This window comes from Falco rusticolus, chromosome 7 (assembly GCF_015220075.1).
Source record: "Falco rusticolus isolate bFalRus1 chromosome 7, bFalRus1.pri, whole genome shotgun sequence".
NCBI classification, from domain to species: Eukaryota; Metazoa; Chordata; class Aves; order Falconiformes; family Falconidae; genus Falco; species Falco rusticolus.
In genome coordinates this window covers 50,919,930-50,934,917 of record NC_051193.1, presented here as the reverse complement: position 1 = coordinate 50,934,917, position 14,988 = coordinate 50,919,930, and positions in this window count along the sequence as shown.

The following is a 14,988-nucleotide window of genomic DNA, read 5'->3' as shown; positions in this document are numbered from 1 at the left end:
AATATATTGATTATTGATGAGCAGAATAAAAATACAATCCCTGCTATCAGTCCTTACTTTAAATTTTCAAATCACCCATTCAATATTACCTAAATATAGCTACAGTAAAATAAAGAAGAAACATTTGCTTGTTTATACACCCTCAGCTATAGAGGACATCATTCTGTGTGTTAGATCAAAGATTTCCTTTCAAATTCACCTGATTTGAAAGGCAAAGTTTCTCTTGACTATGCAAGTCAGCAGAGAAAGTGGCTGTATTTTACCAAATTCAGCTGCACTTGTCTTGCTGAGGCATGTTCAAAAGCCAACAAATTCCCTTTTGTGATTTGTTGCAGTCCATTCTGCTACTGTTCAGTTGAAGGAAGCTATTTTTGTAATTACTCGGTAGCAAATTTATCAATTTAGTTAGTAGTGAAAAAGTCCCAGACACCTCTCTGATGAAGGTCAACAAATGAATCCAGAAGAAAACTGTTCCTCTACAAAAGGGAGTGAGCTGGCCTGGGAGAGGCTTGCACACAGCTCTGAAAAAGCATATCACACACAGAGACACACACACAGACAGACAGACACATACACACACAGACACCCCACCCCACCCCCACCCCCCGCTTTGAAGCAAGAGAGGGACAAAGATTGTATTTTGCATATGTTGAAGCTTTTGCACGTAAGTTATTTGGTATTGTATTTATCGACCTATTGTATTTATTATGAGAAAAAGGGTCTCAACATATTAGTCTAATGGTTTTAGCCAGTTCAAAGAAAAAAAATCAGGGCAAGGCTGAAAAATATCTAAGAATATCCCTTCTTGCTGCTTGAGGGAGATGAAACTTCTCATTTTTTTTAAAAAAAGAAATTGACCTCTCATCAAATTTAACTATGGTGACCATTAGAGCAAAACCTAACCAGCATCTTCATGACTGGTCTGTGTCTCCATCTCCCTTGTGGGCTGAACAACAATGTACCCCTTCCAGGAAGGAGGACACCAGTTACCACATCAGTTCTCAAGCCCAAGAGCAAGCAACTAGTTGTCATTGTATTTAGCAAATAAGAAACCTTCCTTCTAGAGCTGTTAACAACCTGGAGAACAGTGAATGAAGTATGTGGATGGGTTCACTTTCTGAGAAGATGTGATCTACAATGCTCCAGGCGTCCCAGTGATGGAGGACAGCTGCGCTCTCCAATTGCCTCCACACCCTGCAGGCTAGAGCCCTTCCAGAACTTCCATGGGTAAGGGAATACAGCTCAGGAGGTTGCCCTAAGGATGGTGATAACTGAGCCCTCCTGGGACAGTAGCCTTGCTCTGGGATGGGATAGGTCAGGGTGCAGAGGTGGGTCTGCAGCCTGGGGCATGCTGGCAGCACTGGATGGCAGTGTTACACATGTTCAACCAGGTTTTCTTCGTTCCAGGTTTGGGAATAAAGACAAAGCATGCCATACCTGTGACTGGAAATGTGTGTTTTTCAGAGGGGACATCTAAAAGTGTTATTGTGATGTACTTGTTGCTCTTCTGAGAGGATTCCCTTAATTTCCTTCTACCATCCTGTCTCTCTTCCTTGGACACTACATTCCCATGCTTCCTTTCCTCCCAGCTCTCTTTCTCCTTTTCTTAGCGTGTACTAGAGCATTTCCCATGCCTTTTCTGAGCTGACCGTACACTGGAAAGGTTACAGCTAATCAGCAAGCTTTGCCACTGCAAAAGCAATTTATAAAAACCCAACAACCATAAACCCAACAAAAACAATCTCCCCTCCTCCTTCCAGATCTTTAGCTCCAGGCAGAAAGGGCCAGGAGGGGCAGAGTGCATTGGCACCAGCCCAGCATATGTGCATTTAACATTAAGCCTGCTAGAACCAAATGTACTGCAGGGAAAATACAGACTTTGTGCAGCTGACAGTTTACTCCTGATACAGTTTGCCTGTCACTGGTAATAGCACAGAGCAGCAATTCCAGAGATGATAATAAGCCAGAGCAACATGCATGTAATTCCAATATCGATATAGGGACCTGCACTGTCACTGCAGAGACATGTGGAACATACCTCTGACAGGGAGATGATAGGGCAGTAAAAGCAGCTGAACAGGTATCTTGGTGGCTTTGTTCCACCTGCTTGGATCCTGAGCTGGGCATTTTCTTCTGCTTTTCATCTCATTTTTCATTGTAATACCAGGTCACACTTCCATACAGCAAATATAATTACAGTGCAGTTACACTGTGTGACTCTGTTTCATGATACCTATAATTACCATTCATTCGCGTAGCTAGGAGGTTAGTTAATTCAGTGAACAAATTACTTATCAGTCTACTTCTGCGTTACTATCTCACATTTTAATTGCAACAGTACTTTTTGCACATATATCTGAGGGTTCATTGTATGACAGTTATTTGTATTTTGTTAAGTTTATGATTGAGTTCAGCCTGTTTACAAGTGTATGGTATTTGTTTGTGTGGTAGTAGTATGCCAGGTCAATTAAAACAGTTAAATCAATACCCAGGCTGGTAATGCACACCTAGCAGTCCTACCTGAAATCCCTGCCCAGCTGAAACATGCCTGTACCCCAAAGGGTTTAAGGGCAGTGGGGTTGACTCTTGTTATTTACGAGCCTCCCTGTTTTATGTGTGCTGCTTTAGCGGTGATGCAGAGCTGCTTACATTTCAAATGATGGGCAAGGCTCATGACACAAGGCAAATCCTTGGGATCAGGAGAAAAGTCATGAAGGACATTGCTGTCCTCCTCTTGGCCCTTCTATAGAGCTGTGGCTATCCTTCTGCTGGATTCAGCAGGGCTTGGCTTCCACTCAGGGATTATGGCTTTGTGTTCCCAACGGTGACATTAGTTTGATGTAACTTGTATTGTTTTAAATAAAAAGGTTTTGCCCACTTTAGTAGCTTACAAGGATCAGTCATACTTCAAAGGGTTCCCAGGCTGAAGTCCTGCAGCCATTTGATGTTAGATGCCTCCTGTGGCTGGAGGCAGCCCCCTGTTTCCTTCTTTCCCCTCCTTTCCTGCCTTTGTTCTTTATCCCCAGATAAAGTTGCTGGCTAGAACCGGGAGCAGCTGCTCAGAGCACTGAAGGGCTGCCACACATTGCTGAAGAGCTTCCTCAGCCAGCCTGGAGCCCCTGCAGCCTGGCCAGGCCAACCAGCCTTTCTCTGTGCTTCCTCTGCTTGACTACCTTCCCCCATGCCAGGAACTCCTTCCAAAGCCCTGTGCACCTCTCTCTCCCCTGCCTTTGCTACTCCTTCTTCTCTGCCCTTATCCCCATCACCCTTTTGCTTCCGCCAGCATCCTGAGCTGGGTGTCTGGCACAGATCAGAAGGAGAGGGGTGGCCATGCGCAGCTCCTATACGGCTGGCATAGGACCACAGAGCTGGCAGACGCTGGTTACACCTGTTCTACCTCAGACCTCTCCATTCCTTCTCCCTTGAATGCCTATAAATGCTTCATTGATTCTTAAGGCAAAGAAAAAAAAAAAAAAAAAAGGAGGAAAAGGTATAGGAACCAAGTAGAAAGCAACAGAAAAACAGTGAAAGAGTTCTTTCCTGCTTTTATTCCTATTATCTTTCTTTTGCTACCTCCGCCTTCTCCTCCTTGTCTTCCAGTTCTGTTCTTCCATCCTTCCCTCTTGTAATTTTCTTCTCCTACTTCCCCATCTATCTGTGCTCTTCTTTATAACCTAGTATTTTTCTCCTGGGGAATTAGATTTCAAACCAGAGACAAACTCTCTCTGCACACTGGAGGAAATGATCACGGTTTATATTTCTTTGTGGGTCTGTGATTGTAGGATTTTCAGAGGATCTTGGAGTCCAGAGGCACTCACACCTCTTCAAAAAGCATTGGGACCTCAGTCCCTAAATATCCCAGGACTCGAGGACCCTGTCTGAAACCTTGGGATGGCAGGTGCTGTGAAAGGGGAACACAAACCACTTCAGTTTGTTGTGGCAAAGGGCCTGGCCTTGCCTGCCTTCCTGCTTGGTGAGTACCAGCTGCTGGAAGGGCAGGTTGCTCTGGGGTGGAAGGAGGAGGAAGGGGCAGTGGTGGGAGCCATGCCTGAGCCAGCTTGCAAACTGTCTTTGTACATGTATGAAAGTTAAGGTAACTACATCTCTTTTAATAATGTTTGTGTGCTTTTGCTGTTTGTATGTATCTAGAAGGAAATCACAAGCAAGCACCTACCAAGTATATCCCTAGAAATATTTTTGAAACTGTCATCCACAGGCATTGAATACCAGAGGCTGTTTAATCTCTCTCCCACTCTTTTTTTCTCTCCAAGCCCCCACCTCCCACTCTCTGGCCTGATTTTTGTAGGGAAAAGAGTTTGACTTTTTATTGCCGTGTAAAGGATTAGTATATCACTATACTGGTCCCATTTGGTGCCATCACTAGTTCAGCTGACCTTTGGATCTCCAGTACTGTGAGACAGATGGATTTTTGGAATTTATACACTTATTCTATGGTCATCAGATACCTTATCCATTGTTTGCACTCAAATGGCCATTATGGGTGACTTGGGAAATGAAATGCAGAAAGAAACCTAGAGAAGAATATGTAAGGAAACTGAGCCAGGTTCATGGCACAACCCCCCCCCCCCAAATCTTTCTAAACTGTCCAAGCTGATCCCTATACTTCCATGTCCTGCAGTTTGTGGAGGAGCCTCTGTTCATTGTTACCCAGAACAGAAAACCTGAAAACATCCTGATGCTCACTGCAGTGAAAACAACTGGGAGCTACAATACTGAACTGTCTGACTATACTGAGGGGAAAAGCAAAGGTGGCACCTTGAAAAGCAAACACAACCCTGTCCAACAAACACTGACCAGTCAATTATATAGCTTAAAAACACAACTTAAAGCTTATTATTTATATTTAAAGGTAGTAAAAACATGAAGCATGATTCAAAACTGGAAGCAGGTATAGATCAACTTATTGCAGAGCTAGAATATGGAAGCAGAGAACTGCCCTGCAGAGTTGGCGTTGTCATATTTTACCAGGAAATCTTAACAGAGAAACAAATGTTAGCAGAGGTAGAGCATTTTCTGACATCACATAGTGTGCATAATGACTTCAGTAAAAAAACACCACAAAAGGCTGCTTTATGCATACTCTTCCTTGCACATTTCCATCTCTTATTCAGCACAGACCATCCAAGATCTGTTGGGGCTTTTTTTTCTACGTTTCCTGTGAACCAGTGCTTGAATCATCACTATTAGTAATTTGGATTCCTGGACATAACAGGATGCCCAAACACTGAGCCAGAACTGCTGTGCTTTATGCCATTTATGAAGCCTGAAGTGTGCAGTGTACAGTCAAAAGCACAATCCCTCTGCACTTTGGAGTCACAGTGATTTTTCCATGGCATAAAGTGGATATACCAAGTCAGACTGAATGGAATGAAAGCTACTTAAAGAAGAGATTGACTCAGACTGACTCAGACATCCTTACTTCTAAATGTGTTGTTTTAAATACTTCAGCAAAGAATCAGATAATTTCTTACTCTATCTGAATTCATTTGTACATCTTCTGTTCTTTCCTTACTAAATTACAATTCACTTATTCAAAATGTCTTAATTTCTAGGTGAATCTAATACCTACCTGTGAATCTTGGGTTCAGAATTGGTTACAATGCACAGAGGCAAAAAAATAAGTTAATGGTCTTTCTGAGGAACTGGCTAATTTGCTCTTACAAGTGAATATATAAACATGAATTATGTTCTGAACAGCTTCAGCTATTAAAACCAAGTTAGAAGGAAATACAGGACTGTCTAAATTTTCAGTTCTGCTTTGACAAGGATGGTCAAAAGCACTGGTGATCCCAGTGCACCCTCCTCCATACAGTGCTATTTGGCACCAAGGTCACCTTGCATAAGGTTGTCATTTAAAAAGTTGCCCACCGAATTCCTTACAAAGCTCTGTCACCAGGCTATGGGGACTTCGGTCAGTAACACTTATCTATGTGTTTCTCTATAGCTCAAGTTTTGGAGAGAAGTTATCTCCAATATTGTGGTTCAATATTTTAGCTGATAGAGCAGGTTTTTTACTGTTATTAAGTATTTACTGAGTGCCTGCATCATGACTAATGCAGTCCTTGAACAGGACAACTGAGTGTATCTGGATTGGAGGTTACCCATGTATATCTGGATTGGAGATTACACCAACTGGGTTTGGAGAGGTGTTGCACTAGGTGACCCTGCTGTGCCTGGGAAATTCCCAGTTTCACAGGGCTGTGGTGCTGTGAGAGGGATGAGACCCTGCAGCTCTGATCATTAGCAACAGCCAAGGGCAAAGACATTTCCCTGGAGCACAGATTTCTACTTGATTGCACAAATCAAATTTAGTAGTTACCAGCCGTAACAATTGCCTGTACTTGTGCCTTCCTTGAAAGCTGAGTAAAAATCAAACAAATTTAGTCCTCAACTCACTGTTCTGATGTGTATGTCTTGAGTAAATTAAAAAGCTGCAGTTATTTCTTGTTGGGGTTAATGAGCCTTTCATTTGGGCAAGGTGGTACACATCAGGACAGTCATAAACTTGTATTTCCTCACCCGCTGTCACGCACTGCTTCATCTGAGGGCCACAGTTGCCTCTCAGCTGCTACCTGCATTTCTTTGGGCCATGGGGCTGATCTCTGCTTCGACTGAAGCTGTGTTCAGATGCTTATTTTTTAACTAGGTCATTTTGTGGCATTCCTGGTTGCTTACTATTTCTTTCTTGCTCTGTGTTTTAAAGTGCATTCTTCACCTCAAGAAGATGGAAATATATTCAGGACAAATGATGTCTGCAAGATAAGTATACAGTCATTTCTCATCCTTGGTTTACTATGACAAAATACTGTTGATACATCTCCTTTAGCAAGCAAAAAAGCAATTTTAGTTTGTTTCAGCTCAAAGCCTTGCAAAATGTCAAAGTGGTGCTGAGTCTAGAGCAAGAGTTAAGACCGATGGCAGGTTCCCAGCCTGCCTGCTGGATGGGAGTGCAGTGAGATAGCTTTTGTAAGCTCCTGTAAGAAACTTGAACCTTTGGAAAAGATCATCTATTCTTTCAGGTCCTACTGCTCTCCCTGAGACCCTATTTAACGATATGTTGTCAAAGAATGAGCAGAACAATAATACATGTGTATTCCAGGTTTTAGCTCCTCTAGTTCAGTGATAAGAAAGATGTTTAGAGACATAACTTCATACATGTATGTTTAATTAATCTCCAAATAAATCCAAAGGAAAGATAACTGGATCTGTAAGTAATAAAGCATGGTAGAAAACAGATTGTTATTTCTGATCAGTTTATATTTACCATTTTTGGAGGGGACTGAGTGGCCCTGAGAGGAAAAGAGGAATAGGGTTTTCTTCTCCCCAACTATTTGAAGTATTTAAGAAATATTTCCACCCACTATGAAAGAGAAGTGTGAAAAGTTCTCTTAAAAGTGTATTTCCCCACAAGTCTAGTACAGTATGTGAAGCTAATGTTTCATCCTAAGGCATGTCTTTCTGTGACATTACAAACCAGAATGCTCACCTAATCATATCAAGGAGAGAAAACTTCTTTTCCTGTTGAGATATAAAGCAGGCAATTAGTCTCAGCAATAGTTAATTCCAGCTCTTCTGGGAGCGGCTGCATTCCTCCATCCCTTAAAAGGTTAATGGGAAGATTGTCAGTGTATTTCTGCAATTAACAATCACTGAAACCCCTTCCCTACAGACAGGAAGAACCTCATGCTGGTCTGCAGTATTCAGGCACAGGGATTCAGTTTCTGTAGTGGACGCAGGTTTGTACCACCAGCCACAAACATGCATGTTGCATTTTGGCAGGCAGAGCTGCTGATGTTTCCCATTAGGTCAGGAAATACATTGGGTTTGCTAGTCTCTGCAAGGTAAGTGCTGTTTTGGCCAATGTCCCATGGCTGTGGCATCTCTGGAGGAGCTGCAGCACAGCGAGGAGGTGATGTGGTACTGCTGCTCCCAGATCTGAAGTCCCTTGTCCTTGTGACCCTGTTTTAGCTACTTCTGGGCTTCTCCCCATACCTGGTAGGGAAAACTCCCACTGGGGCTGGGAAACCAGGAGCTGGGAAACCGAAAGAAAATAATGTTGAGAGAGTTTTGGAATATGAACTAGCAGAGAATATACAGCCACTGCTCTTGGGAGAGTGAAGAATAGCAAATGCAGCTACCTCTGGAAAACTACCTCTTTTCCTAGCATGCAGCCCTCAATTCTGGCTAGCCATCAGAAAAAATCCATTAAACAATGGCCTCAAAATGCACAATAAAATAATCTGGAGAACAGAAAAATTGCCATTTGAGAACAGATGGAGAAGGTGGAGTCTGCATATGTTACTGGCATGGTCTTAGAGGAGGACCTAACCTTTGGACCAGCAGAGGTCATAAGGTGAATCAGTCACTTTGTGTAGAAGAGGAGCCCTACTACCTGGGTCAGTGCAGCATCCCCATCAGATAACATGGTCCTTCAAGGCTGAGCTGGAGAATGAGCAAAGTATTTTTAGCTTTGTTTGGGACTAATTTCTGGTAATTTAAATTACTGTGAAATTGACTGGAAGATTAACATACACACTGGTCTAGAAAAAAAGCAAACAAGTGTGTCTGTTTTTAAAAAGGTGCACTGTCAGGAAAGTCAGGGAAGAGCCAAGGCTGGGTTTTGTCAGGCAGCATAGGATTTTAAACTGTAGATTAAAAATGACAACTGCTTGAAATAATAAAATACAAAGGACTTACAACATGTGGGCAGGGGCTTATGCATGTAGGCTAGAGGGTAGGAAGGAGGTAAATATGCAAAGAGAAGGCAGAGGTAACAGTTCACATTCCATTTAAGAAGAGCTAAAAACTAGTAAGCTTTTTTCGAAAGCAGTCCTGCCCCCCTGTTCCAGCTGCAGTCATCTTCATTTGTTGCCTTTGTTTTCCAACCGATCTGCCAGCCAAACCGACCTGTCCTGTAGCCACATGGCCATTAGATGGATCTGGTGGAAGTGCAGGGAATGCGTGGCCAGGGTCTGGGTGAGGAGAGAGCATTTCACAGCAGGTACCTGTCAGAATCAGTTGTATACTGAACTTGCGCTCTTCACCCTAGCAGACTGGTGAGCTGTTGGAGGCTACTTCCATGGGGGTGACACTGGCTGAACATTCAGCTCCTTGCAGGAGTGGACAGGATGGTAAAATTTTCATCTACATTGAGAGCTTTCACTGCTACACAGCAACAGAAAAGCATGAGATCTAGTAAAGAAAAGAAACCTGGCTGTCATTTCAAGGTGAGTCTGAGCTCCCAGCTAGGCTGGATCTCCAAACACTTTTGATTCTTGGTATTTTACATAGAACTATTCAGTTTGGAAAGTCCATGTAACAGATGTGCAAAAGCAAGGAAGACAGCCTGCTCAAGACGTAGAGACACTGGAAATACTTTTGTGTTTTCCTGATCATTCCAAAACCTGAATAGTTGAGCATCTAGGAAGAGAGACTTTCCTTCATACTTTGAAAGGATGAGGAGGACCAGCTGATTATAACAGAGTGAAAAGAGCTCTGTTTTTTTAGCATGTGTGGGTAGATGGGTAGATTATAGCTCACAGCCACATGAGCTGATCTGTGGGCCTTTTCTAAAATATGTTCTCTCATGGAGGGTATTATGCCTTTGCAGAATATGGTGTTCAAAGGAGCAAAACTGTAGCATAAGGTTTCTAAGTCACTGCAAATACAAAGGTTTTATTCAAGGTGGTCCAACAGAGTATTAAGGACTTCCTTTCTCAATGATTCAATATTTATGCTTTCCTGTGTGTTATTACCTTGAGCTGCCGAGTTAAAATCTGAGAAACCTTTTTGGAAAAGAGGACAATAAGAGGCAGTATCTAACAGTGACTATCTTCTGTGAATGCTAATAAAAGTGTACCCCAAGATATTTCCCACAATTAAGTATTTGAGTGAGACATAAAATTTGCTTCACTTCTGCTTAACGTCTTTTGAAGTCTGAGTCCTATTAATATTTGAATAAAAGAATTTCCTGGCAAAAAGAAGAAAAAAAAAAAGAAGTAATTTAAACAACTATTTTGCACAAGGTAAATTGTGAACTTGTAAATATTTGTACTGAAAAGGTGATACTGAGTTGCATTAGAAACCCTACTCAAACAGCAGTTATAGATATTTCATTGTCAAAATGTAAGAGTGAGTTGCATGAAGTTCCACAGATGACTGCTCTAGGTATGGTAGTATTCATTAAATTCATTAATGAGCTGGATGATGACACAAAGAGAATCATTATTGAATTTGCAGATAATTTAAAGCAGCAAGAGACTGCAAGTATGTTAGAAGCCAGGATTAAAATTCAGTGTTTTTTTCAGAAAAATTGATAAATTGCAGGTATGATCTGAAAAATGTGGGTAGCATTCAATACAAAAAAGAGCTACACTTAGACAGGAATGAGGAACTGCAGAAACACAGGCAGCAAGGAACTTTTCACAGAAATTCTGGGGGGAAATATTAAGCAGGTTTCCTAGACCACAAATTGAACAGGAGGCAATAATGCTGGGCTAGTGCAAAAAAGGGGAGTGCTGCCCTTGGCTGGCTGTGCAGACGCAGAGTGCTTTGTTTGGCATCGTTAGGCACCAGTGAGAGTGGTGTATACATTTGTGGACATGAGAAAATAGTGGAGCAGCTGGAGATGGTCTGGAGGAGGGCAGTCAGAATGGTGAGGCATTAAGAAAACAAGCTGTAAGGAAAGAAAATTGATGCCATCTAATCTTACCTGCTTTAGCAGCGGGTTGGACTAGATGATCTCCAGAGGTCCCTTTCAACCCCAACCGTTCTGTGATTGTGTAATTGTGATACAGGAAACTGGGTAAAACATATGAAATTCTGCTCCAAAGAGAACAGAGATAATCTGTTTTCTACATCCATGATGGACGACAAGAAATAATAGGCACCAATTTTAACAAGAGAGATTAATCTTCAGTATTAAGATGAAACTTTGTATAGATAGTGTTTCACTAAACACTAGAATAAATTTATTGGAGTGTCTATGGCATCTCCAGCACCAACTGTCTTTAAGGACTTGTCAGGAGTAGCTTAGGCAAAGCTGAGCCTACGTTGAGCAGTGGGATAGACTCAGTGGTTTTCAGCCTCCTTCTGCGCTACAATTTGACAATACTAAGAACACCCCCCCGTCATAAGTAATTTACATGTTTAGTTAAAATTAACTGTACTGTTCTGAATATGCATCACTGCAATCAGCTTCTGGGGAATTTAGCCTTCAATCTCTAAGAATATAAGCAGGAACAAGTTGAAAATTTCAGAATTTTTAACTTGTCAAAATTTGGCGAGATTTTCACAGAATGGCACATCCTTATCACCAAGGCCCATCTCTGTGATACATTTTTAACAATAGCCTCAAAACACGGGCATGTTCAGTTATGAGACTATATTTAACATGGGCAAAAGCCATTTTTCATCAAATATCCTTGAAGCCAGTTAAACTGATTTTGCTGAAACATAAAACACAAAAAAGGAAAAAGAAAAGGAGAAAATAACCCTTGTGCTGATCAATAACATGAAACGTTTCAGCCCACGGTGCTGAAGAATGGCAGAATTTCAACAACCCTTGCCATAGTTATTTACCTGCAAGCAGATCTGAGGGCTCACTGTTTCATTTGTGTTTATAATGCTCTTTGATATCCTGACATGAAGTGTATTACATCTTTTAAAGATCTGTGGACTTGTCAATGGTGATGCAGATTTGAAGCAGTTTCTTGGATAATCAGGGGGGAAAAGAAATTAAACCTGTTTTTTAAAATAGGCCCTGTGCATTATTTTGGATTATGCATTGTGCAAGCGTGTTGTTCTCGTGATCTAGTTCAACAGAGCAGAACAGTTTGAAAAGTTCTTTAATTGAATCGGGCTGTATCAGTCTCTTTACTGTCATAGCTTAGCAGGCTGGGTATTGAAGTAAGAAGTATGTTGCGAGGAGAGAGCTGCTGGTAGAGTTCTTCTGGCCGGAGAGGTAGAAGACAAGACCAGAACTGAGCCCTGGGATCCGTCTCATATTTCACACTGCCGAGAATTACAAAACTAGCATCTGGATTCCTGGCTTTGTGGTGAGGGGGAGTCACAAAGCTATGGAAGATTGACTGCAATCCAGTGAGGCAAACCTTATTATGGTCTTCTTGCACTCAGCAAAGAGAAAGAAAGATCCTTTCTGGCACAGCTCTGAGCATCTCAAGTTACGCTCCAGCTTTGAATCTCCAGCTGATTCAAATTGGGTTTCCTAGGCTAATATGTTTTCTGAGTCCCTCTGCCTCCCACCTCCCACTCATTTTAGTAATCGCTGCATAACTGAACTCTGCGCAGACAGATCTCCATGTGCAGTACTATCTCAGCAGCAGACAAGCTGGAACAATAATTGAAAAGTAATCCAGTAATAGTCACATGAATCTGAAAGTGAGTTTTAAAGACTTTTCTTGTTCAAATTGTAGAAATGCTTGACTGCTCAGGCTTTACTGCTATTAATAGAGAAGGAAAAAAAACCCCAACAAAAAACAAAAAACAAAACACAACTGAAAATAAGTAACTGAATATTCACCAAAAGCAAATGTCAAATGTTAAACTCCTCTGCCCAAACCAGAAAATGCACTGTGATGTTTAGCTACATAAATTAGCCAAAGGAGAAGCAGCACCATGTGATTTAGATAAATCATCAACACCCTGCCAATTTTTTGTAACTATTAGAGAAAAGATTTTGTATCTAAAAATGTCTGTAGACAAAGTGAATATATATAGATACACAAATACACAGACATGCATTCCAATATTTGAACCGTGTTGGTGGGTACTATAAATCATCCAAATACAGAAGAGAAACATGTTTTATGGTGATGTTTGTAGTTTCTTCCATATGCTAAATGTTTTTTCAAAATCAGGAGATTATATAGTTTCTGCTGTGAAAAATGTATAGTTCAGTAAGACAGATAAATAGTGGCAAGAGAGGGATATAGCCCTGATCATGCTGTTTGTATGCTATGAAAGGCACATACTGTATCTTGCTAGTTTTAAGGGTTTTTTTTTAAACACATTTCATGCCTTCCTCCACACTTCAGGCTCCTCATTCCCACTGTGCAGCAGTTCCCATCACAGCTTATGTAATTAATGATCATAAAATCTATTTCAAACAGAAAAAAGTCCAAAGGAAACTTTTGCAGTATTGCAGAAGAAAACATCCAAGGATGTTGTGATTTATTCAAAATAAGTATTCCTTCTGCACATTTTCCAGTCCAGCAGGTAAAGACTGCCTGGAGAGAGCCTGAATTCTATGGGAATTCACACATTTCTGCCACTTAGTGCTGTGAGCTTTCATAACATTTGGGCAGTTAACACGGCAGAAGTGGAGGCTCTGCCTGGTCTGGGAAAACTTCACAAGTTCCAGTCAGATGGATGGAGTCTGGACAGAAGGCTGTTTTGACTGAAGGACAGAAAAGAATAAATTGGATATCAAGGAACTCATCTCCTGGTGAACTGAAAGAAGAGGTGGAAAGAACACATTCCTAGCTGTTACAGAAAAAAACTAAAGATCTTTAAAACCCTTTTAAGACCCACCTTTAGCACATGGAAGAATGAGGCTGTGCTAACCTTCCCACTCAGCCAGTGCTTTGATTTGTTCAGATGTGAGATTTCCAAGGCAAGAAAGAAAAGGATGCCTCTGCTATGCTTGAGCAAGAACCAGAATATTGAGGAAACTGAATCTCTCCCCTTTGGATTAGTTGTATTGCTCTTGGTCTATTTTGGGACTCCAGGTACGACAATGTGAGGCAAAGCTTCTTACATAAACTTCTGTGTAATATTTCCAGCAAATAAGGTCTTTTGGACTGTCCCAGGTGTATTTGCAAAGACTGTGAGTTTTGCTTTCCCACAGTGCTCTTTATCAATAAAATGGAACAGACAGACTTATTAATGGTGTTCTGATATTCTTAGCTTTATACAAAAAAATTACTTCTTAATACTTTTGGTTTTGTGATTACCCTAGATTCAAGGCACAAGTTCCTCCATGCCTGAAATTAATCACCATGATTTTCTTTTTTTTTGTGTGTGTGTGTGTAACAAGTCACTGAGAAGTTTGTCAGAAGTCACACAAAATTTAAGATGTATTAGAGCTGACACAAATTTCATGTTAGCAAAGACAGCTGAAATCCCTTTGCACAAAAGCAGGAATTAAGTGAACTCAACAAAGCCAGTGCACACTGGCTCTGAATGGCTCCTGTTAAGTTATCTTTGTTCTTTTAGCTTGCATGATCCTTGTAGATGTAGAAGCATACATTTGGCTTGATGCTGTTTAACTCATGGCTCAGAAACTGTCAGTATACATTACCTGTGTTCTTCAGCCTGACACATTCAATTTCTGCCAAACATGTTAACGTGGATCAATGGAAACCTCTTGTGGGCTGAGATCCCCATGGGACAATTCTCCCTGTAGAGAAAGCACTCACACTCATATAAACCTGGCACATGTGGCAGCATCTCCTATGCCGGCTTTCCCTCCATAGGAGGGTACGCAGGAAGGATTCAGCACCATAAGGCTCCCCATACTTGATTCTCCAATGATAAAATTTCCTGAGAGTGTTTGAGGTGGAGGTGGAAGGAAGAGCCATCTTTCTGCAGACCTAATGTGTTTTGAGGCTGCAGGCTGAAATCAAACATTTTTCCAATTGCTCCCTGGTTTTGCTGAATCCATAGGGATCATAGGACACTCAATCGAGTATTAGGAGTTTTTAAAATATACTTCCATAAAGACAAGCTAGGAATCACAGAGGGGTAACATGAAACAGTAGCTGAGAGTACTGTATGTAGTACACAGCAAACGAGAGCAAACATCACTTGACCTGTCATTTATTGTTTGCAATGACAAGATGCAGAATAACTTCTTCCTTCTGGTAGGTGAAGTGAGGTAAAGAAAATTAACAGCACCCCACAACTTGCTCCTGCTGAATGCTAGCATGACTCTGTACTGCTTGTGAA